Raw genomic sequence first — 24617 nt, 5'->3', positions numbered from 1 at the left:
TCAGAATTCTATATTTACTTATTGCTACAACTGGTTTACCTACAACATACAATTGAATTGTTACTTAAATACATTACACTTGGTGGAATAACAGTCTTACTCTGGGTTGTCTACATGTGAAAGATATGCATACATCTATTTTGCTGATTTTTAATCTCAGTGCAATGTATACCTGAATTTTTGTTTCTTGTTAAGACTTTTTAATTTTTTTAGACAAAGTTTTACAGGCAAACCTTTGAAGGCCCTTCTTTATGCCGTGTTGTTGGCTGAGCTCTGGGCATGGAGAGATAAATGAGATGGTACAGTTTCTTGTGGGAGGAGTGCCTTCTTGTTCATTTTTAAAGACTCTAATAGTTCTGAGTTTTGGATTAGCTGCTGAAAGATTTGGTTTAAGGAGACATCTTTAGCATTCATTGCCCATCATAGTCTGCATTTGAGACTGAACTTGGCTGGGTAGTGGCATGTGATTTGCCCTTCCCAGCAACTTCTTTGAACTTTGACTAACCCCCCACTGTAAAGTGGGGATAATTATAGACCTTATTCAGCTCTAAGGAGGATCAAAGGAGGAGGCATGCAAGAACCACAAAGGGCTAATCCACATAAAATACTCCCCTCACTGCCCCCCTGCATGCATTAGGGTGAACTACCATCTGTCTCTAACCTGGTGCTCCTGCCTGTGGGTGGCTTTTCATGTTGTGTTTCAGTAACTGAGGTTCTTTCAGTCAGTGGCTCTGCCATCTTGAATGTGTGGCTGCTGCGGTCACTGTTCTTCTGCATCAAGTTGCCTGAGGGGGAAAAAGCCTGGAGGGTTGTGTGAAGGAGGTGATGCATATTGTCTGTTCACATTCCATTGCTTCAAGTTTACTCAACTTGCTTGGCCTCATGTCAAAAGGGGCAGGGAAATGGCTTTGGCTGGTTTGGCTCAATGGATAGAGTGTCAGCCTGCAGACTGAAGGGTCCCGGGTTTGATTCCGTTCAGGAGCCATCCCTGGGTTGCAGGCTCAATTCCCAGAAGCCAATCAATAATTTATCTCATCATTGATGCTTCTATATCTCTTTCCCTCTCTCTTCCTCCCTGAAATCAATAAAAATAAAAATAAAAAAAGAGGCAGGGAAATGTAGCCCAGCTGGACGGCTCAGGGAGGAGGGAATGGGTGTGGTCAACAGCTTGTCTGTCACATCCCCATTTGGGCTGGTCCACCATGGTTTTTCCAACGTGACCCTGCTTTCACATTTGTCTTTTGTGTTTTTTTTTTGGGCATGAGCAGCTTGGTGGACTTGGGAACATATTAGTTATAACTCTTTGGGTTGGAAGTAAAGAAAACTTGAGCTGGTGTAAAAACAAAACCCCGAGGAAGATGGTATTAAACGGATAAAAGATAAAGTGTGCCTTGTGGAACCCAGGGGCAGGAGTGTGGAGTATACAATAGTTGGGTAATATGAAGCACAAATGCAAAAATGAGCTCTTCCTATGAAACAGGGCCCTTATCTTTTTTTTTTTTTTTTTTTTTTTTTTTTTTTTTTTTGCAGACTCCCATATATATAAAAGGTAGGGTGTCATTAGAGCTTTTTTTGGGGGGTAAGGGGAGGGAAGAAGCCAAGCATACAATCTGAAATTTTAATTAAGCAGATTTGACACTGTTACCAAGAAGCAGCTGTGAGGGGGAAGCTGGGTGCGTTTTTAGCTCTGCTTTGAAAGGCTCGGATAGTCTCAGAGCAGAATGCAGCAAAGTGCCACAAATCATGTTTTCTGGGAAACCAGTTATACCAACACTGCATGCCAGCCAGCGCCAAAAATAGCGCGAAAAGAACCGACTGCAAATCTATTTAGAGCTGAGCCGGTAATTATTTTGTTTGTGATCATTTCCAAGAATCGTTCCTACCCAAATATTCAATGGAAAATAATAAGGCTCATTCTAGACCTGAAAAGTTCCCATTTTCTTTACCCAATGGTTTATGTTAGTAAACTATTAATAGTTTTAAATGGAGCAACTTCCGTGTCGCGTTGAAAAGTAAAGTCATTTTAGTACTATTTTAGAGACTTTATATTTTTCTTTATTAAAAGAGGGAATGTTATCTTTATATTTTTTCCCTGTGCCTGAAGTTGGTATAACATGAAAGCTTCTTAAAACCCATATTACAAGGATGTGATCTTTTAAAGTCCAGGGATACCAACTTTTCCTGACTTCCCTTCCAGTATTAAACAAATACGTGTTATTTGGGAAAGTGTCTGTTTGGATGAACACTGAGATAAGAATGGTGATCACAGAACCAGTGTAGGGATGGAGCCAAATAGTCTTCCTTTTGTCCATTAAGTGGCTTCTCTGGGAAGATATGGGACCTTTCATCGAGGAAAGTAGAGATTTAAAAAATGATGAGAACACAATTATTTAAAAAATTTCCCTTTCCCTCAGTGTCTATCCAGCCTCTCACACATTTCTCCTATTCCTCCTACAAGTTAGTTCCCTGAGCAGCCCATGCAAATATTTATGCTGCTCATTCATCTTGTACGAAATATGTACACCCTGACATTTGGGTGCCGTGGGGGATTCTGTTTTTCTAATCCTTGTCAGGTTTATGCATAACTTCTACCTAGGAAGAAAAGGATACATTCCTCCTTCGCCCTTTGTCAACCAGGTGATCTTCCTAAGGCCAAATCAGGCAAAGCTTGACCCCTAAAGGTGACTTCATGACGAGCTGAAAGATAGATGCTTCTTTTAAAAACAGATGCACGGCGTAGCCTGCCCCTGAAACCGGGGCTCTGAAAGAAGCCTTCGGTTTGGAAACGTCTGAGAAGATCCAGCTCCTCCGCAGCACAGAGACAGTCACCGGTGGGATGCTCTTTCCAGTCTAGTCTCATCCATTTTCAGGACCTGAATCTGTCCCTAAGACATGAGCCATCTACCCGGAGCCCTGGCCCCGGCTGTGCTGGAGCTGCAGGGCAGCTGGCCCAGGCGGGCACCTAAGTCCCCTTTGTCACACCTTCCGCTGTACTCCCGCCGGAGCCGGAGCCAAACTCTGCTGCCCTCCCTTCCTCTCTCAAAGCCACAGAGGTTTGAGCTCCAGGACGATTTGATGGCTACCTCTTGGTCCTCTGAATGGTTCCCTTAATGCTGAAAATTGGCTGATGCGCAGACTTTCAGAACTTTTTTTTTTTTATAATATATTTTTATTGAGTTTTTACAGAGAGGAAGAGAGAGGGATAGAAAGCTAGAATCCATGAGAGAGAAACATCGATCAGCTGCCTCCTGCACACCCCCTACTAGGGATGTGCCCGCAACCAAGGTACATGCCCTTGACCGGAATCGAACCTGGGACCTTTCAGTCCGCAGGCTGACGCTTTATCCACTCAGCCAAACCGGTTTTGGCAACTTTCAGAACTTTTGTAGGTTCTCATGAGCAGCCCTGGCAAAGCATGGGCACTCAATATGTGTTGACTGATTGCTGGTGTCAGGAGTCCTTTACCGGACTTTCCTCTGCTTGGCGGGCTTCGGCCAGGTTGCCTTATGGGAGGACCATGTAGAATAGGCGGAAAAGCCTAGAAGGCTCCTTCAGACTTGACAGAGGAGTCAGCCTGGGTGTGGAAAGGAGCAACTGGCACCGAGGCAGTTCCCTCCAGGACAGTGGCCAGGCAAAATGGTCTGGCCAGGCCAGGTGACTAGCTCCTGTGGGGATTGCTGAGGAGATAAACTATTCTGGTTCTCTTATGGTCAATCTTTTGGTTGTAGTTGCTGCTGCTGTTTGAATATCAGTGGAGATTCAATAGAAACCATTCCAAGTACTTTAAGAAGAAAAGGCTTTCACACAGGAAACGAGGTGCTTACAAAATCATTAGAAGGATTAGACAAGTAGGACCTAGGCTGGGCCTCCAGGAATGACTCCAGAGCAGGCACCAAGTACCTCCAGGGGACATACCCAGGAAGGTAGAGAATGGTTTAACCTTGAATTAAAACAGCAACAACATGCCATGTCTCTGCGATCCTGGTGTCAGAATGTCATTTGCTCTCCAGATTTGCCCACAGAGCCCAGCTCAGTAACATCCCCCGCTGCCCACGGCCTGGCTGGCTGATAGGAACCCGCCCAAGAGGCAGGAAGAGGTGGGGGTCTGTCTCACTTCTGCCTTCAGACCTCCTCTTGGGGCAGCCGCCTGAATATTGACCCAGATCTGCGGCAGCAAGGGTGCCTTGGAAATGTAGTGCTTAGATTCAAGTCTCAGTTCAGGAAGGCGCGCTAGAAGGAGCTTAGGTTGGATCCGAGTAAGGTTGTCTAGAATTCAAAGCCTCTCTGCCGGGGGGCCCGCCCTCAGCCCGCAGCAGCGTCAGCTTCCCCAGCCAGGTGGGAGGCGTGAGCTCACGGGGCTGTTCCTGGCACCTGCGCCTGAAGTGTTTACCAGGGCAGCTTCCTCGGGCACCCCCAGAGGTGGGCCCGGAGTGAGGACGCCGGTCCAGGCAGTAGCTGCCGTGCTGATGGCAGCTGCGTCCAGCTGGGTGAGTGGAAGCCACACACAGCCCTTCGTTAAGGGTGGTGGGTCGTTTCAGTGACCGCTGCCCCTTTCTTGGGATGGGAGGTCCCCATCTCGCAGAGCTGCCCTTTGTTGTTGTTGTTAACGCTCATCCAAGGATATTTTTTTCCCCGTTGATTTTTAGAGAGAGGTAGAAGGGAGGGGGCAAAGAGAGAGAAGCATCGACGTGGGAGAGACACATCGATTAGTTGCCTCCCACATACGCCCCGGCCGAGGTTGGGGATGGAACCCGCGACCCAGGTACGTGCCCTTGACCTGGAATAAAACCCATGACCCTTCTATGTGTGCACTGACACTCTAACCACTTAGCAACACCAGCCAGGATTTGCAAAGCTGCTCTTCCCGGGAGCGGCTTTGAGGGAGAAGAATGGACAAGCAGTTGGGGGGAGCGCATTTGCTGACTAGCTTCTCTCCAGAGGAGTTGCTTTCCCAAGGTGTTTGAGTGGGCAGGCGGGGAAGGGGTAGCTCTGGGCCCTCTCTGGTGGTGCAGGTGGCTGCAGGACCAGCCTCCAGCGCAGTAAGCGTGTGCGTGGTGGTGGGGAATTATGGGAGGTGAGGGGGGTCCTGACGAGCCCACTGAGAGAAGTGGGGTGTTTACGGACTGGCCTCTCATGGCACCCTGACATTCCCGCTGGCTAAGACTGGGCCCTGGCCGCGGGGCAGAAAGCTGTGTGACCACATCGAGGGAGTCACTTCCTCGTTGGATCGTGTCCACGCCTGCTTTACAAGCTGTGGTTTCCTATTTGCGTGAGGTGACAGTCCAAGCTGCTTGCACATCTACGGAGGCCCTGTGTGCCCTGGAGCCTGCCTGAGTCTGACTTCATGCCTCCTGTTGTCCTTGCTCACTGTGTCCCAGCCGCATGCAGCCTCTCGCTGCCGCTTCCACTTGCAGCCTCAGGTTCTGAGCGCTCAGCATCTGCAGGGCACGGAGCTGTGTTCCCTCCGTCCCTGCTTGGGTAATGGAGTCCCACAGTCATCTCATCAGAAGCTAGGGAATCCAGATTTCCCTGAGCTGGGCGAGTCAGTCCTATGTGAGGGGAGTCACGCCATTTTAATGGGAGATAAAAGACGATTTAAACAACAACAAAAGAAGATCCACCATGTTTGTGGTATATAGGAAGATAAAATATTAAAAATAAAATATATAGAAAGATAAAGATAAGAAATAAGTAAGTTTCCACTCCCAAACAAAATACCAGTGACATGACAAAATAATTCTCAAGTTGATAGTGAAAAATAATAAGAGGCAATAATAACTAAGAAATTAAGGAAGGAAAAATGAATGGTGACTGGCCCTACAAGCTAATAAAGCATAAGGCTACTAAAATCAAAAAAAATGTTGATACTTGTAAAAAAGAAGTGAAAAATATTAGAGAACCCTGAAACCAGTGCTCTCATAAATAGGAATTTAAATATATGATAAAGAAAGAATCACAAATCAGTGGGAAAAAGATACTATGAAACAAAAATTTTGAGGTCTCACTCCTGGGTATATGCCCAAGAAAATTAAAAACATATGTCTACCCAGAAACTTGTACATGAGTGTTTATAGCAGCTTTATTCATATTAGTAAAAAACCAGAAATGGCCCAAACGGCCCTCCACTGATGTATGGGTAAAATGTGGCACACTGATGCAATAGAATATTACTCAGCCAGAAAAAGGATAAAGTGCTGATGCATGCTATGCCATGGATGAATCTTGAAATACTATGCTAAACGAAAGAAGCCAGACATAAAAGCCACATCTTGTATGATTTTATTACTATGAAAGGTCCAGAATAGACAAAAGTGTCTTAGTGTGACCAGAGACTGGAGGAAGGATGGAAGGAGGGTAAGATTGACTTATAATTGATATAGGGCTTCTTTTTGGGGGTGAAATCTTTTGGACTTAGGTAGTAGTGATGGTTGCACAACAATGTGTATTTACTAAAAACCACTGAATTGCATACTTTCAAAGAGTGAATTTTATGCTATGTGAATTATGGCTCAATAAAAAATATCAAATGAGATCCATACATTAAATCCTAGATAAACTTAATTATTAGAATAAGCATGAGTACTGAACTGCTTTATGGATTACAAAATAGTAAAAGGTTAAAGAAAATGTTAAAGAAAAATATCAATAGATTTTACCACACAAAAATGAAAAACCTTTTATGCCAAACATGTCATAAAATAAAAAAGTAATAATTTGGAATATTTTTCCATAACTATAGCAGGCATAAGATTAATAGTCTTACTCTTTTAAAATATTAGTACTAGTTATAAGAAAAATCATAAGGCTCTAGCAGAAAAAAATGAACACTGGTGATTTATATAGAAGTAAAATTTAAATCACCAATAACGTGAAAGGTGGAAGGTCAATTTTAAACTATGAGGCCCTCTTTTCTTTTACCAGATTAACAGACCCTCCATTTCATACATAAAGTGTTTTTCTCATTCCTAGCAGTGGAAGGAAAATGTGAGTTAAATTTCACAAATAACTTATGAAACAGGTGATTCATGTGTGTGGATTCTGTGTGGGCATGCACCATGCTATTTATTTATAATTTTTGAATCATAACCTGAGGATATGTTTTTTATTGAGTTGAGAGAGAGAGATAGAGAAAAGGAGAGAGAGAAAAAGGGAGAGAAGAGAGAGAAAGAGAGAGAGAGAGAGAGAGAGAGAGAGAGAGAGAGAGAGAGAGAGAGAGAGACATTGATGTGAGAGAGAAACATCCACCAATTGCCTCCCACACATACCCTGACAGGACTGGGGATCCAACGGCTACCTGGGGATGTGGCCTGACCTTTTGTGTATGAGATGATGCTCCAACCAACTGAGCCACTTGGCCAGGGCCAGGCTATTTTTTTTTTTTTTTTTAATTCCAATGTGCATGCTTTCTATTTTTTAGAGTTTTTAAAGAATATATATTTTATTGATATTTTACAGAGAGGAAGGAAGAGAGATAGAGAGTTAGAAACATTGATGAGAGAGAAACATCCATCAGCTGCCTCCTGCATGCCCCCCACCGGGGATGTGCCCGCAACCAAGGTACATGCCCTTGACCAGAATCGAACCCGAGACTTTTCAGTCTGCAGGCTGACCCTCTGTCCACTGAGCCAAATCGGTTTCGGCTATTTTTTAGATTTAATTATAAAAATTTAATTTGATAAAAACTTGAGTTTTATTTTTTTACAGCCCTAATGTATTTTTCATAAAATTTAATATATTAACAAGGGTTTAAGAGAATTTAATTGATTATAATATTTATGTGTATATAGTTTATAAAATCAGCAGAACATGTCATCTGTAAGAAATGCTAGAACTTGCCGAAGTCGGTTTGGCTCAGTGGAAGAGCGTCGGCCTGGGGACTGAAGGGTCCCGGGTTCGATTCCGGTCAAGGGCATGTACATTGGTTGCGGGCACATCACCATTGGGGGATGTGCAGGAGGCAGCTGGTCGATGTTTCTCTCTCATCGACGTTTCTAACTCTCTATCCCTCTCAATTCCTCTCTGTGTAAAATCAATAAAATATATTTAAAAAAAAAAAAGAAATGCTAGAACTTGACAGTGCTCTCAATATTATTAGGGTTCACCGAAATCGGTTTGGCTCAGTGGATAGAGCATCAACCTCCCAGGGTCCATTCTGGTCAAGGGCATGTACCTTGGTTGTGGGCACATCCCCAGTAAGGGGTGTGCAAGAGGCAGCTGATCGATGATTCTCTCTCATCGATGTTTCTAACTCTCTATCCCTCTCTCTTCCTCTCTGTAAAAAAAACAATAAAATATATGTTTAAAAAATATTATTAGGGTTCCTATTGTTTTCTTTCTCATTTATGTTGGCCATAGGCTATCCATACTGGACATGATTTTAACAGAGACAACCCAGAGGCATCCAACAAAGATCTCCTTCCCCCAGGCATCTTCAAGCTCAGCTGAAATGGAGTGATGTAGGATCAAGAAATGGGGAATTAGACTTGGCCTGTTTGGCTCAGTGGATAAAGCGTTGGCTTGCGGACTGAGGGCTCCCGGGTTTGGTTCTGGTCAAGGGCATGTACCTTGGTTGTGGACACATTCCCAGGAGGGGGTGTGTAGGAGGCAGCTGATTGATGTTTCTCTCTCATCGATGTTTCTGACTCTCTGTCCCTCTCCCTTTCTCCCTGTAAGAAATCAGTAAAATATATTTTTTAAAAAGAAAAAGAAATAGGGAATTAGCCCAACCTGTGTGGCTCAATGGTTGAGCATCAACCTATGAACCAGGAGGTTATGGTTCGATTCCTGGTCAGGGCACATGCCTGGATTTAATGCTCTAGTCTCAGTAGGGGGCGTGTAGGAGGCAGCCAATCGGTGATTCTCTCTCATCATTGATGTTTCTATCTCTCTCCCTCTCCTTCTGAAATCAATAAAAAATACATATAAAAAAAGAAAGAAATGGGGAATTAGAAAAGAATGAAGATGAGCCCAGCTCCCTCTCTACTCTCCTCTCTGTTAGTCACCTCAACACATGTCCACTGTGACTCAGACCAACTTGCCTGAGCCCTGGGGGAATGTGGGGCTATTTCTATACCGTTTTAAGAGCAACTCAGGAAAGTACCATTCCTTTCCTTCCATAGGGGACATTAAATCCTGCATAGATATTTTATGATTTGATTTGATTGCCTCATTGTGAATGGTCTGCGTGCTTCATTGTAAAAGCAGCTATTCTCTGCTCCAGACAATTCCAGAATGCCATCCGACCTGCTGAATTCTGAGAAAGTGGTTCCAGGAAGATGTGAGCATGGCAGGTAGGTATGTAGGCCACAAAGTTTGAGAAAAGCAAGAAGCAGCCTTTTGTCTACTCCTAGTCCTTGCTGTCTAGCTCAGGCTGCACCGGAATAATAATAAGGCTGTTCTATCAGAAAACTGCACTAATTAGTCCCAATTTCTCAACGTCTCTGGACTGCTTCTGAAAACTAATTACTGGGAACCAGAGAGTGTAAGAGAATACATACCCTGCGGATGTGTAGTTAACACACACCTCTCACAGGCGCTGATTGGACGGGCTACTTAATTTCCCCAAAGAGGATGCTCTGGGTTTCCCCCTCCCCATCTTTTAAGTTTTTTTCTTTTTTTAACAGCTTTGTTAATTTAGGTTAAGTGGTTTGGTTGTCATGGAAACCAATATTCCTCTCTGGCTGATTGTGTCAAAGGCATCATTAATCTGTTTTCTCAACTGCTTCTTCCTCATCTATCTAATTGCAGTCCCCCTCACCCCCCTTTTGGATGACATAATTTTGGACATTTTTAGGACACCATATGTGAGATTCAGCACAATTTATTTTCTATTCAAATTCCACATCACTATGTTAATTGCCATATTTCCACCCCAAAGGAGGAAAGTGGCTCCCCCATATGGGGTATAACACCTCCAAAGGGGAGGTTGAAAGTCCCTTAATTTAATACACCTCAGGTGCAAATTTGCATCCCAAATAAAGAAGGCTTTCCGTGCCTTGCCTCTCCCTCTTTCTCTTCTCTGGGTTCTCCTTTAGGACACAAATGACTGTTTGTGATGTTGTTCTGGGCCCTGTGATCTCTGAAAGGGTGGTGAAGAACCTGACTGATGGGACAGAGAAGAGGAAGGACGATTCGGGGAACAGTATGGCCACCGTCCTGCTGAGGTGGCCTTGGTTCTGGTGCGAGAATGTGGAGCCCTGCATATTATTGTCTGTTCATTTCGGAAAATGGTGTGTCCTTTGGTTGTTTTTTTTTTTTTTTTTTTGTCTCGGTGGCAATTTCTACATACACCTGCCCAACAAGGCAAATGTCCCTTTCAGCTCTGGTCCATGGAAAAACTCTCAACTCATTTGTTCTCTCCTACCTCAGGTAGGGGGCTAGATTTCCCTACATACCTCCCTCTCCACGGGTTTCCTTTATTATGAAGTGTATGTGCCCCAAGGATGCTGTGGCTGTGGGTGTGGCACAGGTCATGAGGGTGGCCTTGAGGACAATTCAGCATATGATCCATCCACTCTGCTTCCGGGTCTTCTCAATGGGAGTATTTTAAGAATTGTTGGCCTCACCACCTTCCTCTCGGGAAAGCCAAATCCCATCTTTGCCCTCTTTTGCTACTGTTTTTATGGGGCGGTGCTGAGAAGCTGGGGAATCGTGTTTATTTACCTTTTATGTGCAGCCACACAATTTACACATAAATCATGTATTAGAATGGTTTTTTTTCCTTCTTACTTCATAACAGCAGACACAAATTATTCTCCTAACACTTTTTGTATGTGATATCTATTTGATTCTGAAGTTTCACATCCTTTTCTCATCACTATTCCTTAGACAGCATTCATTGTTTCTTCCTCTATTTCCTGATATTTTTCATCAAGACATTTATGATAGTATGCATACTGTTTAATTGTAATTAATTTGAAAGTATGTCTCTTTAGAACACAAGTTGTTTGAATCACATTTTTTTTTTTTATATATTGATGCCCAACAGAGTGTCTGACCTATTATCTAGTTGAGTTTTTGTTGGATAAATAAGTGTTGACTTAAGACCAAAACAATTTTGATGTATAGATATAGTAGTTTATAATAAGGGAAAAAATGCTCATTGGTCTATTAAATTGTCAAGAATGGTGTATTAAATTGTCAAGAATGGTGGTAGAACTAATTAGAGTTAGTGTGTTAACCTTCTAAGAAGAATTTCTATTTTGGGCCAAAGGAATGAAGCAATTGTAAGAAAACTCTCCAAAGCCAGTTGATAGCTTTCTTAATTCTCTTGGGCTACTATAACACAATAACATAGACTAGATGCCTTATAAACAAATAAATTCATTTCTTATAGTTCTGGTGGCTGGGAAGTCCAAGATCAAGGTGCTGGCAGATGCTGTGTGTAGTGAGGGCCCACTTCCTAGCCAAGAGATGGAGTCCTTTTGCTGTGCCCTCACAGGATGGGAGGGGTGGGTAGTTCTCTGGACCTTTTCCACATGGGCACTAATCCCATTGACAAGGACTCCACCCTCATGACCTAAGCACCTTTCAAATGTTCTACCTCCAAATACTATCACATTGGAGGTTAGGTTTCAACATCTGAATTTTAGGGACACCAGCATTTTGTTTGCAGCAGTGGCTAAGATCTATGCTCCTGCAATTCTAAATAAAACTGATTTAGTGACACCAGGTTGGATACTGGACATGAGAGAGGACCTAGACTTAGCCTGACTCCTAAGTATTTGGCTTAGGTAATCAGGAGGAAATTGGCAATACAGGGGAGAGCAGGTTTGGCAGGAGAAGGTGGGTAGCAGGCTTGGATGTGGTCAGTTTGACACTAAACAAGCACCAGTAGAGAATAAACTGGGCCTTTCTGAGTAAAAAAAAAAAAAAAAAAAAAAAAGGAATCCTTAGGTTATATTTTTCTCAGATGGTTGAGTCTTGAACGCAATGATATGAAGCAAAGTGTCCAGTATCTCATAGTTCCAGGCTAGAAGCCCTCTCTCAGGGCTGTTGAGCGTTAGTGAGAAATGGGGAAGACAGGCAACAAGAGTACTTAGGATATAATGCAGGATGGAAGCAATTCAGATTTGTAAGGAACATGACATTTTATTTAAGAGGAATAAAGACGCCGAAACCGGTTTGGCTCAGTGGTAGAGTGTCGGTCTGCGGACTGAAAGGTCCCGCGTTCGATTTCAGTCAAGGGCATGTATTGATATGTTGGTTGCGGGCACGTCCCCAGTAGGGGGTGTGCAAGAGGCAGCTGGTCGATGTTTCTCTCTCCTTGACGTTTTTAACTCTCTATCTCTCTCCCTTCCTCTCTGTAAAAAAATCAATAAAATATATGAAAAGTATCCAAAAAAAAGAATGAAGACATTTTTTGTGCCCAGGAAATCACTCAAGTTATTTCTGTGACTTAAAAAAAAAAATTCTTACCTGAGGATATGGCCTTTTTATTTTTATTTTTATTTTTTTTATTGATTAGAGAGAGCAAGGAAGGGAGAGAGTGAAGCATTGATGTGAGAGAGACACATCAATAGGTTGCCTCCTGTACATGCCCTGATCAGTGATTAAACCCACAGCTTAGGTATGTGCCCTGATCAAAATCTAACCTCCAGCTTTTTGGGGTACGGGATGCTGCTCCAACTGACTGGGCCACCCAGCCAGGACTCTAGGATTTTTTTTAACAATTAAAGAAAAATTAGGACCACCGAAGGGAAGTCACCCCTGCCCTCTCCCATCTCCACTGAGTTCCCTTTCTTTCCTTCATGCTTCGTGGCCTCTCCTTGGATATTGAGTCTGTTCTTTCTTCTCAAGCCAACTTTTCTGTATCTTCACCTGATGATTCCTCAGAACCTGATCGTGTACAGGGCCCATTTTGGCTACCCCTCTACCTCATGGGAAACGTCTACCTTCAACTCACCAGACAAATGGCATTACTTTTTATTCTCCCAGTCCCAGGATTCTCAGGAGAGAATGCTTATTGTCTCTTTCACTTTGGAAGCTGTACAGGGGGTTTGGGCAGGGTTGCCTGGCTGCCACACATTTGTGGGGCTTGTGGGAGAGGGGTACTGAAGGGCAGACCATGGGAAAAAAATCTCACCTCAGACATCACTTGGAGACATACTGCCCCCCTTGCAATCAAAACAACGTATTTCTCTAGTGACTTCCCCTGTAGAAACAAGGATTTATATCACAATAGTTCTTTTGTCATAATTTTTAATCTAGGGAGCACTATAAGACCTGAGTGTAGGCGGTTAAACCTTAACATTTCTGGGATCCTTTTCCAGAGCTCCTGTAACAAATACCTTTAGGTTGACAACCAATATTTATTGTTTACAACCTAGGCCTTAGTTTTGGCTTAAGAGAGGTGCAGTAGGTCATAGAAGCCACTAGATGTCACTATTGCAGGTAGTATCCCAAATTCTTCAGCTTACATGGGATACTGTCAGTGCAAATAGTTTAGTAACAGCTGGCAGTCTCCAAGAAGTCATTGTGACTGTCCCTTCTGACACGAAGCCACAGTGGACAGGTGAGTTAGTGCTTTGCCTTTAATGTTCTTCAGATAAAGTGCAATGTTTATAAAAGCACCAATCTCGAACATGCTCTAAAGTATATGGTTGGCTACCCCAGGGGTCGGCAAACTCATTAGTCAACAGAGCCAAATATCAATGGTACAATGATTGAAATTTCTTTTGTGAGCCGAAAACTGACTTCTGCGTACGGGCCTCAAAGTTTCAATCGCACTGTAAGTGCGCACCCTCACTTGGTATTTTGTGGAAGAGCCACACTCCAGGGGCCAAAGAGCCACATGTGGCTCGTCAGACACAGTTTGCCAACCACTGGTCTAACCACTATGCATACACCTGAAACTAATACAAAATTATATTGAATGTAAACTATAATTTAAAAATTGTTTAAATTAAGAAAAGAATAATGTTAGCTGTCCCTAAGTTGTACACCTGTAACTAATACAATATTGTATATCAACTGTAATTAAAACAAATAAAATCACTCATCTTGGGGGGGGCACTTTCAGGACAGTCACCAACACACATTTCCTCCAAGGTCCTTAAACTCTGCACATCTATGACCCTGCGGTCCTAACTCCAAGTGGGCGTGGCGTCTGCCCACCACTCAACCTTTGTGGACTTTGGTTTTGTCAAAATCCAATCGTTTTCAGTAAATGGTATATTATCCATTCTAAATGGCAGGCATCCTCCTAGTGAGAAAGATGAAGACTACATCTCAAAGGTGGTGAAGCCTTGCCTTGTGTTTGGATGACTTCCCCTGATGCAGGGGCCACGGCCACGAGGCTGAGGGCCCAGGGCCAGGGCCCCTTTGCAGGTGGCTGGGCGGCTGCTCCTGCAGGGATGCCGCCTCTCTGAGGGCTTGAATGGAACTCAACTCTGAGATTCTTGTGTTCATGTGGAAGACATGCGTTTTATTGAGAGTTTGTATTAACAACATATTCCTTATCACCATGTGTTCCTTTTTATGTCATCTCTTTTTAAAAAATATGTTTTTAAAAATTAATTCAGAGGGTAAGGGAGAGGGAAAGAGATAGAAACATCAATGATGAGAGAGTATCATGGATTGGCTGCCTCCTGTATGCCCACACTGGGGACCAAGTCCACAACCCAGGCACGTGAAATTGAACCAGGAATCGAACAGTGACCTCCTGGTTCATAGGTCGATGCTCAACCACTGAGCCACGCTGGCAGGCTTATGTCGTCTTTTTATTTTTCTCTTTTCTTTCTCTTCTCCTATATCCTCCTCCTCTTTTCCCCTTGCCTCACTATTCGTTCATCTTTGCCCATCATTCCCAGTGGCTCCCAAGGCATTTCTTTTGAGCCATCAGTAACAATTTGGTGCTCAACACTATTCGGTCTGAAGTCAGAGAAAGCGTGATAAATGCTTATTGAACTGACCCACTCATGTTGCCCCTTGAAATATTGAGGAACTGCTTAGAAATGCTCTCTCTTTTTTTGAGAAGTTTTGTAGGATGTTGGCAACTTCTTTGTAGATAGATTTGTGATTCTGAAAAGGTGTACCTGGTATCCCCACTTGGAACAAAATCCAACCTTCACATCCATAAAAACTTGGCTCATGTACAGGTGAGCACATTCTAAATGGAACTTAAGAACAATCCTTTTCAAAGCTTCCCCTTGATTTATGGACCTTATAAACAAGATCCTGGGAAGATGGCACATAGGAATATGGGATTTATTTTGTTTGCCATGAGGATGAAATAGAGTTTTGCAATTATTGAGGCCAGATGCAAAGGGAAATTAAATAAGCTCAGTGGATGAAAAGAAAATTTTTAAAAAGTGCCCTACAAGACATATCAGGTAATAAAGCACCAGGGCCATATGGATACACAGCTGAATTGTACAGAACAGTCAGTCATAAATTACTTCCAATTTCAGAAGTGGTTTATAAACATGCTTCAGAAACCAGAGAAACTTCTTCCTTGTTCCAGTTTTGCTGGCAAGAAAAATGAAATGTATAAGCTAGAAACTCAATTTTATTTCTTTAATTCTAACCTCAAAACCATAGCTGTTAGATTTATAAAGCTATTAAGCAATATATTTGCCACAATCAAGTGGATTTATTGTATGGACATTTCTGGAAAGTAACATTTACTGCCCAGTTAATATTGTAAGTATAGTCCTACATAATTGAAAAATAGATATGGATAAGGCCTTTACCTAGTAAATTGAAGAGCTGAAAAAAGTGTTCACCTAAAATAAACAGTCAGAGAGGGTTTTTGTAGTAATTACAAGACTAGCCTGAATCCAGGCAGAATAAATATGATATTCTCATTTCTAGGAACATATTTTTGGAATGTCAACCAATGGTCATTGGTGTCAACTCAATGCCAACAAGAATCCCCATTGCGGGGTGGGGTGAAGAAAGAAACTTTATTCAGTGTAAACAGCTCAATTTTGACACAGCAGTGCTGTGAGAGTGGCCCTGGGGCCATGCCCTTGAGCTAGGCAACTCAGTTCTGCTTCATTCTACTCTGGTCTGCCTCTCCGCTCTGCTATGCTCCAGCAAGTCATCTTCACTTAAACACAATGTCTAGTGGAAAGGGAAAGTGTGTTCTCAAAGCCAGAAGCCCTCAGAGCCAGAGGGAAGTTGGCTTATATATCTTGGTCTGTGATTGGTCCATCCTCATGCAAATGAGGAGTCAAATCATTGCAGTTTGATTGGTCCAGAAGGCACTGTCTTGATTACTCAGAATAGAGCCACTCTGATTGGCTGGAGCTGTGCAGCTCTGCTTGGATGGGGAAAGCCTCAGTCCTATTGGTTGAAATAGGATTCCAGAAACTCCTTTATAGGGGCTGGCTCAGATGGCAGAAGCACAATGCAGGCAGGCAGCTCAGTGCAGGCTTCTCCCTGAAGTCCATTTTATGTGAGAGGCCCCTGTGTAGAAAAGGTTGCTAGGATCTGTTTTTTAAAAGAATGTGAGCCCAGTTAGCCACCAGGCCCACTTCTTAGGAAGCATCTTCTTTCTCAGGGTCCACAGGAATAATCATGCATGTATTAAACTATTTAGTATCACACATGTTTTTTTTCTTCTCATTTTTTTACATATCTTACTATTGCCCCCCCCCTCCCATACACACCCTAACCCCCCAGAGTTTTGCATCCATTGGTTATGCTTATATGCATGCATACAAATTCTTCGGTTGATCTCTTATCTCCCCCACCTCTCCCTAACCTTCCTGCTGTAATTTGACATTCTGCTTGATGCTTTACTACTGTCTCTGTATCTATCTTTTTGTTCAACAGTTTATAATGTTCTTTATTATCCATAAATGAGTGAGATCATGTGCTATTTTTCTTTCATCGACTGGCTTATATCACACATGTTTTTAAAGCGTGGTTTGAAATAGCAAAAATCTAGAGGAAAAAAATCTTTATGTCCTACACCAGGTTCAATAAAGTATGGTATGTTCATTCAATGGATAGTATGCTGTTTTTGCAAGTGCAGAGTATTTAATACCAGAAAGATGCCAGGATATTTTAAATGACAAAAATGGGTCCCGAAGCTTTTTGATTTGCTTTTTGTAAAGTAGTAGGGAAAGGTGTGTTTGTGTGTCTGCGGGGGTCTTGTTAGAGTCGATGAAACATTGAAACTCAAGGCTATGGGAGGATACATTTGGCCCAGCCTGGGAGGGTCAAGCAGGAGGCACAGCTCAACGGCAGGGCAGCACATGGCATTTCTTTTCAGCGGGAGTCCTCGCAGCAGTACAGCTGGGCGGAAGGACAGGAGAAACACCAGGCAGGGCCAGAGCTGCCACGGCCGGAAGCCTCACATCTCACAGTCCCTCAGTATTTCTCTTACAACTTGAGAGGCTTCCAGGTCTCCAGGGGGCATTGGACCACACCCAGGGACACCCCCAGGGGCATTGTCCAATCAGGTCTTCAGAGTTCATCTACAGCCTCTCCCATTTCTGATGCAATTTACTGACCAAGGGTCATCTGTGTCACTGCCAATGTGGCTCTGTGCTGAAGAATGAATATCTGTGTGTCTCTCCCACTCCGCCCCCAAATTCAAGTGTTACAATCCTAGTCCCCCAGGTGATTGTATTAAGAGAGGGGGACTTTGGGTGGTGATTGGGTTGTGAAGGCACAGCCTCCATTGCCCTTTCTCCCATGTGGGGTTATGGCCGAAACATGGTAGCTTAGAAAGCCAGCCTTCACCAGACACCAAGTCTGCCAGTGCCTTGATCTTGGACTCCCCAGCCTCAGAAGTGTGAGAATAAATGGCTAGCCATAAACTACCTATTTATGGTGTCTATGGTATAGCATTCTGTATGGCCTGAGACTCTTAGAATCCTAGTGAGCTCACCTGTTGATGACTGAGATGTTTAGTTGGTTAATTTAAGACGGAGAGGAACAGTCCACCTGCTGCTTATTGGGACAGGGCAATCAAGAGGCCAAAACAGAGGCACTTGCTCCACGGTGTTGTACTTCTCCCATGGGGTCAGCCCCTCACCGACTTCAGCAGGTCTCCAGGAGAGGGTGTGGGAGTGTTGACTGATGGGCCAGTTTTTATAGAGAAGGGCTTGCAACCCTTCACTGGTAGTGCTTGTTGTATTAATCTTCTTTGTTCGCTCTTTCTAGTTCTTTTCTTTTGTCCCACTGGAGTTGAGTTAGTTTCTTAGGTATTTCACTGTTATTTGTTCAGTGACTTGGCTGGAAGTCAAGAGGGTACAGACACGGGCATGCTCACAGTCACCCTGGGAGGACAGTGGCTATGGCTGGGCTTTCTTTGACTGTCTTTTCCCCTTCTCTCTATTAGGCTGTTCATCTCTGATGGTACCGTGTTTCCCCGAAATTAAGACATCCTCCGAAAAAAAGACCTAGTGCACGGAAAGATAAGACATCCCCTGAAAATAAGACCTAGCACAACTTTGGGAGAAAAAATTAATATGAGAAACTATCTTATTTTCGGGGAAACAGGGTATTATACCCAGCTATTTGTCCCTACTAATTTCCAGCTGGTTGCTCTGTTTTTATTAACTATGCCCCGGGTCATAAATTGCTCTACAGTCTTTTCTAATTAAATTTGGGCCCTTTTTCAGTCAGGAGTAAAAAAAAGTCTTTGACTTTGAGGCTGTGTTGACCACCAAGAAGGTTGTTCTTTGCTGTCTTTTCACCTAGTTCTTCCTTGTTTAACTTCTACTAGTCAACAATTTAGCTTATTACTCTTGTACAGTTACCAGCCTCCTTAACTGCTTACCGCCAAAATTCCCACTATTTTCAACAGTGCCCTCAGGCTTGAACTTTGCCACACCCGGTCCCAATAAAATCATCCCTCTAAGGAGCGATTCTGAGCTCTCAATTCTTAATGGCTTGTCTCTCCTGCGGGGCAAAATCTCTGTGCTGCAGCTCTAAAGCTTGGGGCAGGGACACCAGTCCACTTCTCTCAGAATGACACCCTTGCTTACCAAGCAGAGTGCTGAGGGGGATGTAGCCTGTGCTCCTCTCAGCTTGCCTCTCCTAGCACAAAATCTCTGCCCACAGGTCAGTTGGGATGAAGGGGATTCGGGTCCCAGTATTCTCTGCCTGTCGTGCCTGAGATGAAGCTTCTGCCCTATGAGAGGAGGGCGATGGAAGGAAGCTTTCCTGGAATAGAAGTTCTGCAAACTGAAGCTAGGGGGGTGGGGGTTGGGGGTGAAAAGTGCTGGTGGCCTCATCTTCCTGGGGGAGAATCTGCAGCCCCGACTGAGAGCTGGGCCCATGGGAGGCCTTGTTCTTGGCTGCCCAGCCTGGATTAGTGTTTGCATCGTGCTGAGCTCCGAGCGAGGGGAAATGCCACCCATTTTTATTGTTCTTACCGAGATTTCATAGATTTTCTAAAATAAACTATTTCTCTAAGAGCTCTTTGCCCTTAGGAGGATTGCTAGAGACTTTGTAAAAAAAAAAAAAAATTATTATTATTACTATTGTTTTTAGTTCCAGTTGTTTTGCTAGGGAGAAGGTTTGAGGAGCTCTTCAGAGAGCCATTCTAGATATCCATTGCCTTTCCTTGTTTCTACTTAATATGTAGTCTTCTACATATTAATTAGTCTCCAGGACCATGAGCCTGCAGTCATTTCATTAATACTATGCATTTATTTTAAAATGGAAAAGTTATACAATGGCCTATTCATGGTAATCTCTGGATGAGGAATTATGTTAATTTAAACATTCTTATTTTGCTTATTTGTATTTTTTGCTTTGAGTATTTTCTCTAAGATGACTTAAAAAATCTTTTAATAAAAGAAGCGAATAAACACAAATAACTTTTCCTTTGTGGGCTGGGAAGGAAAGAGATAGCACTAGGCCTGCAGTCCACTCTCATCCTTTTACTGAGAGTCTTCCTGGAAAGAAAGATGACTTGGTAAATCTCCTGAAGAATGGCAGACCCTGTAGCACACACACAAATGGCCTTCATTGTGGGGTATTTGTAGCATAGCAGAATGTACCAAGTATCACAGTAGACACATCAGGAACCTATGATGTATGGCGCTTGGTTCCCTGGATGAAAGTCACATAGGTATTGTTAGGGGAGGACATGACCTCTGGCTGACCTGGGAGCTGGATCTGGGCAGAGGCTCCTCCCCCCAGCCCCTTCCTCTTCTCCGCCCCCCCCCCCCCCCCCCCCCCCCCCCCCCCCCCCCGTCCTTGGGATGTGGTTTGGCCCACGGTTCCTATTGCTGGAGCAGGTTCAAAGACCCGGCCTTGGGAAAGCAAAGTGTTGTTGAGACCATTTGGACTGTATTCGTGACTGAACCCAGGTAAGGCCTCTGTACAGACATTTGAGATTCTGGAGGACAGGTGCAGAGACTGGCTTATCTCGCAGCCGCTGGAGGGAGGTCCTGTATATATTTCCTTGCTTATTAAACCTGCCACTTACCTATGGAGAACGAGGGTGGGGGTGGAGGTGGGGGTGGGGGGGGGTGGTGGAATCTGCTTCTTTCTTCCCACTCTTCCAATTCTCTGTGTCCAAGGGCCAGTTTGTGAACCAACAGCTATGTTACCATGGGGATACGAAAAAGAGATGTTTGATGACAGAAATAGCTTTCTTTTGTGCAAGTGATTCTTACATATGTTAAAAATATTGCAAAACGAGGCAAGTGAGGGCCTGGAAGCTGGGTGGAAGTCTGGCGCTCTCCCGCCTCTTCCCTAAAGCCAGATACGGGGTACGTGCTCTGCTTGTGAGTTTGTGTGAGAATCCAATCCTTAGTATTATTTCAGAGTCAAAGTAAGAAGAGCTACTTTCCTAGGAGCCCTTGTGCATTTAACACTCCATTGTAATAGTATTAGAAATGGTTGTACTCTTCCGGTAAATAATAAGCAGTTAAATTCAGAGTTGCAGAGATGGAAGTTGTGTGTACTCCCGACCATCACTGCCATTTATAACATACATTTGTCAAACAATTGGGCAATGCAGCTTTAAGTTTTGTTTTTTTTTTTTCCTGAAAACCAATTTGCCCTAAGTCAGGTTGGCAAGTCATTGGAAGTTTTCTAGGAATTGATTTTTAGTGAATTGGCTTGCTTCTGGTCAATACAATTAAAAACTAAAAAGGTTACCCCAGTTCCTCTGGCACTTCCGCGGTGCCTGAATAAGGAGGAATCACTGAGCGTCATGGGAAGTGAATACCCTCTTCCCCAATTCTAGGAAGTTTCATGTTTTTGTTCCATTCTTTGCCAATTGTTTTTGGCTCCGTGTAGATAAAGCTTTTCACTTTATGTTAAACTTATACATTGATCAATGTCACCTCAGTACATTCAATTAAAAAATAAACTTATATACTCATTGAAGGAAGTTTGAAAAATAGAAGAAATAAATAGGAAACCACTCAGCCGGCGTGGCTCAGTGATTGACCTTTAACCTATGAACCAGGAGGACACAATTCAATTTCTGGTCAGGGCACATGCCTGGGTTGCCTGCTCAATCCCCAGTGAGCACTGTGCAGGAGGCAGCCAATTAATGATTCTCTCTCATCATTGATGTTTCTATCTCTTTCTCTTCCTTATTCTCTGAAATTAATAAAAATATAAAAGTATATTTTACAAAAGGAAACTAAAAAGTTTCTATACATTTTCCTCTGACCTTTTCTTTAGATGCACATTTTTCCCCCTCTCATGCATTTGTAAGCCATTTTGAGCAGAGTTGAAACATTTTAATATCCCAGACTTCAGTTTAGATCAGCGTTTTTCAACCGCTGTTCCGCGGCACACTAGTGTTGCCTGGTGTGCCGTAGGTGCAGACAAGACAAGAATTTTATAATTTTTCACTATTTTGTTTACTTAATATTTCATAATAAAGTAATTATAAAATACTTTCTTTGTGTTTATTTGATTACTATTCAAGAGAATTACTTTATATATAGTCAATATAGGCACAGAGTTAAATTTTTTAACATTTTCTAATGGTGGTGTGCCTCGTGATTTTTTTCATGAAACAAGTGTGCCTTTGCCCAAAAAAGGTTGAAAAACACTGGTTTAGATAGGACATTCACTTAAATTTATTTTTAAAAAATCAAGCTAGATATCTGCCTGAATTACCCAAATATTCAAATTGGCAGGGTCATCTGAAACTCTCCAAATTGCTTATTTTTTTGTAATAGCATAGACTGGTCCTGTGAACATATCAAAAAGGCATAGACGAGAAAAAGGTCCCACTAAGTTGGGAGAGGCACTTTAATGGGATGTAGGAAAGGAAACTAATTAAAAGGCTTTTGACCCCAGTGTTTTATAAATCACTGGATGAGTCATGTGATTTCCACAGCTGTTTCCAGATGTGATAAGGGTGTGTACCCTTTCCAGGTAGAGTAGCTAACAGTTATGGAGAGGCATTACCCATGTTTCAGCTGCTTTCCATTGTATTAAAAGCATTGCTCTTGCTCCTAGAGTACTTCCAAGTGAAAGAATCAATAGTTACCAATTTATAGAGGCATTGTGTTTACAAGGATTTTTTAGTTAATTTGATTTAGATTAGAATACATTCTCCCAGTAAATATTAAACACTAGAGGCCCGGTGCATGAAATTCGTGCACCGTTAGGGTCCCTGGGCCTGGGCAGTGATCAGGACTGATAGGGGTCTTCTGGCTGCTGGCCAGGGCCTCCCTTCCCAGGCTGCTAGCTGGGGTCTCCCTTCATTCCACGCTGCCCCCTGGTGTTCAGCGCTTGTCATAGTGAACAATAGAACTCCTGGTCTCCTGGTTGAACTCCTGTAGGGGCACTTTGCATATTAGCCTTTTATATATATAGATAATGGTTCAATTTCAGCTAAATAGCTAAGAGAGAGTTTTAATAGTATTATTAGTTTATATTTGCTTCTATATCATAATTCTATAATCTATCTGGAAACTAAGTTAATACCATGTTACATATATGTGCAGACAGCAATTCCAGTCTTTAAATGCAAATATTCTCTTTTTCTCTCCTTCCTTACTGTCCATACCCCAGCATAAAAGCAAGAGGATTTGTAATATCAAAAATATCTGCTGCCCTGACCGGTTTTGCTCAGTGGATAGAGCGTTGGCCTGCAGACTGTAAGGCCCCAGGTTCGATTCTGGTCAAGAGCATGTAGCTTGGTTGCATGCACATCCCTGTGGTGGTGGTGGGGGAGGGCGTGTGTGGGAGGCAGCTGATCAATGTTTCTCTCTCATTGATGTTTCTAACTCTCTATCCCTCTCTCTTCCTCTCTGTAAAGAATCAATAAAATATATTTTTAAAAAAATATATGCTAACAGTTTCTGTAAATATACTATATTCTAGTCATTGTGCTAAGCCCATCCTATGGAGTTTATAATTTAATTCCCACAATTTCCCCCATTTTATACCTGAGCAAACTGAGACTAAGAATTAAAGTGACTTGTCCAGAAAAATGGAGCCGTTAAAAGATGGAATGTGGTCTGAGGTCTACAAACCCTGTGCTCCTGTCTGCCCCCTTGAAGCCACAAATCAGTCTATATTGGTCAAACATTTCCTCAGTAAGAGTCTCTTTATATACTCCCTCTCCCTCAGAGTAACTCTTGTCCCTATTTAGGTTCTCACAGCCTTGAATTTAGAGTACTCGTCACTGAATACTAGCATTGTGTATTCTAGCTTCGCTAGACTGTAAGTACCATGAGAGAAGGGACCATATCTTTATACTTTTGATACCCTTATGCTCATGCCAGGAACATGGTTGGGGCTCAGTTAATGTATTTAGAACAAATGAAAAAAGGAGAACGTAAAGTGGATGAATTGCTCTTATGGGGGCACAGGTGTATGCTTGGAGAATGTGGGCTTCAGTGTGTTGCGGGCAGGTTTTGGCTTCGATATTGACAGACATCAGGGGAGGTGCTGTGGCTCTTCGTGCTTGGTGGAGGAAGGTGGTCCAGGATGGCACTGGGATCATTATTTTACCTGTCATATTATTATGTCCATGTTTAATCTGAATCGTTTCCTTTGAGGCAATTTCCAAAGAGTGATTTCTAATTGAACTATTTCCACAATCCACTGGTTCTTTAAAAATGTTTGATATATATATATATATATATATATATATATATATATACTTGACAAATAAGATTTTGTAAATTTAAGTTGTACAACATGATGTTTCACATTATGAAAGTCATTACCACAGTGTTTTTCATTGAGGGTCATTTGCCCAGGTATTGATAAAACTTTAAGGGTTTCTTTTTCTTTAATATATTTTATTGATTTTTTACAGAGAGGAAGAGAGAGGGATAGAGAGTTAGAAACATCATGAGAGAGAATCATCAATCAGCTGCCTCTTGCACACCCCCTACTGGGGATGTGCCCGCAACCAATGTAGATGCCCTTGATCGGAATCGGACCTGGGACCTTTCAGTCCGCAGGCTGACGCTCTATCCACTGAGCTAAACCGGTTTTCGCCCTTTGATTTTTTGGAAAATCCTACCCCACCAGTCCAAGGCCCTCAGGATCTATTCTTATTTCCTACAAGTTCCCAGGGCAAACACTCTTCTACAGCCAGTCTCATCTCCTCATGGGGCCCTTTTCTTATTCATGGTTTTTCTCTCTGTGTCTGTCTTCAAACTATTCCTTCACTTCACATACTCCCCTCACTCCTTTGCTAAACCTCAGCTTTCCAGCCTGAG

The sequence above is a fragment of the Pipistrellus hanaki genome, assembly GCF_964339955.1.
Source record: "Pipistrellus hanaki genome assembly, chromosome: 11".
Taxonomy (NCBI): Eukaryota; Metazoa; Chordata; class Mammalia; order Chiroptera; family Vespertilionidae; genus Pipistrellus; species Pipistrellus hanaki.
This window is presented reverse-complemented; position numbering follows the sequence as displayed.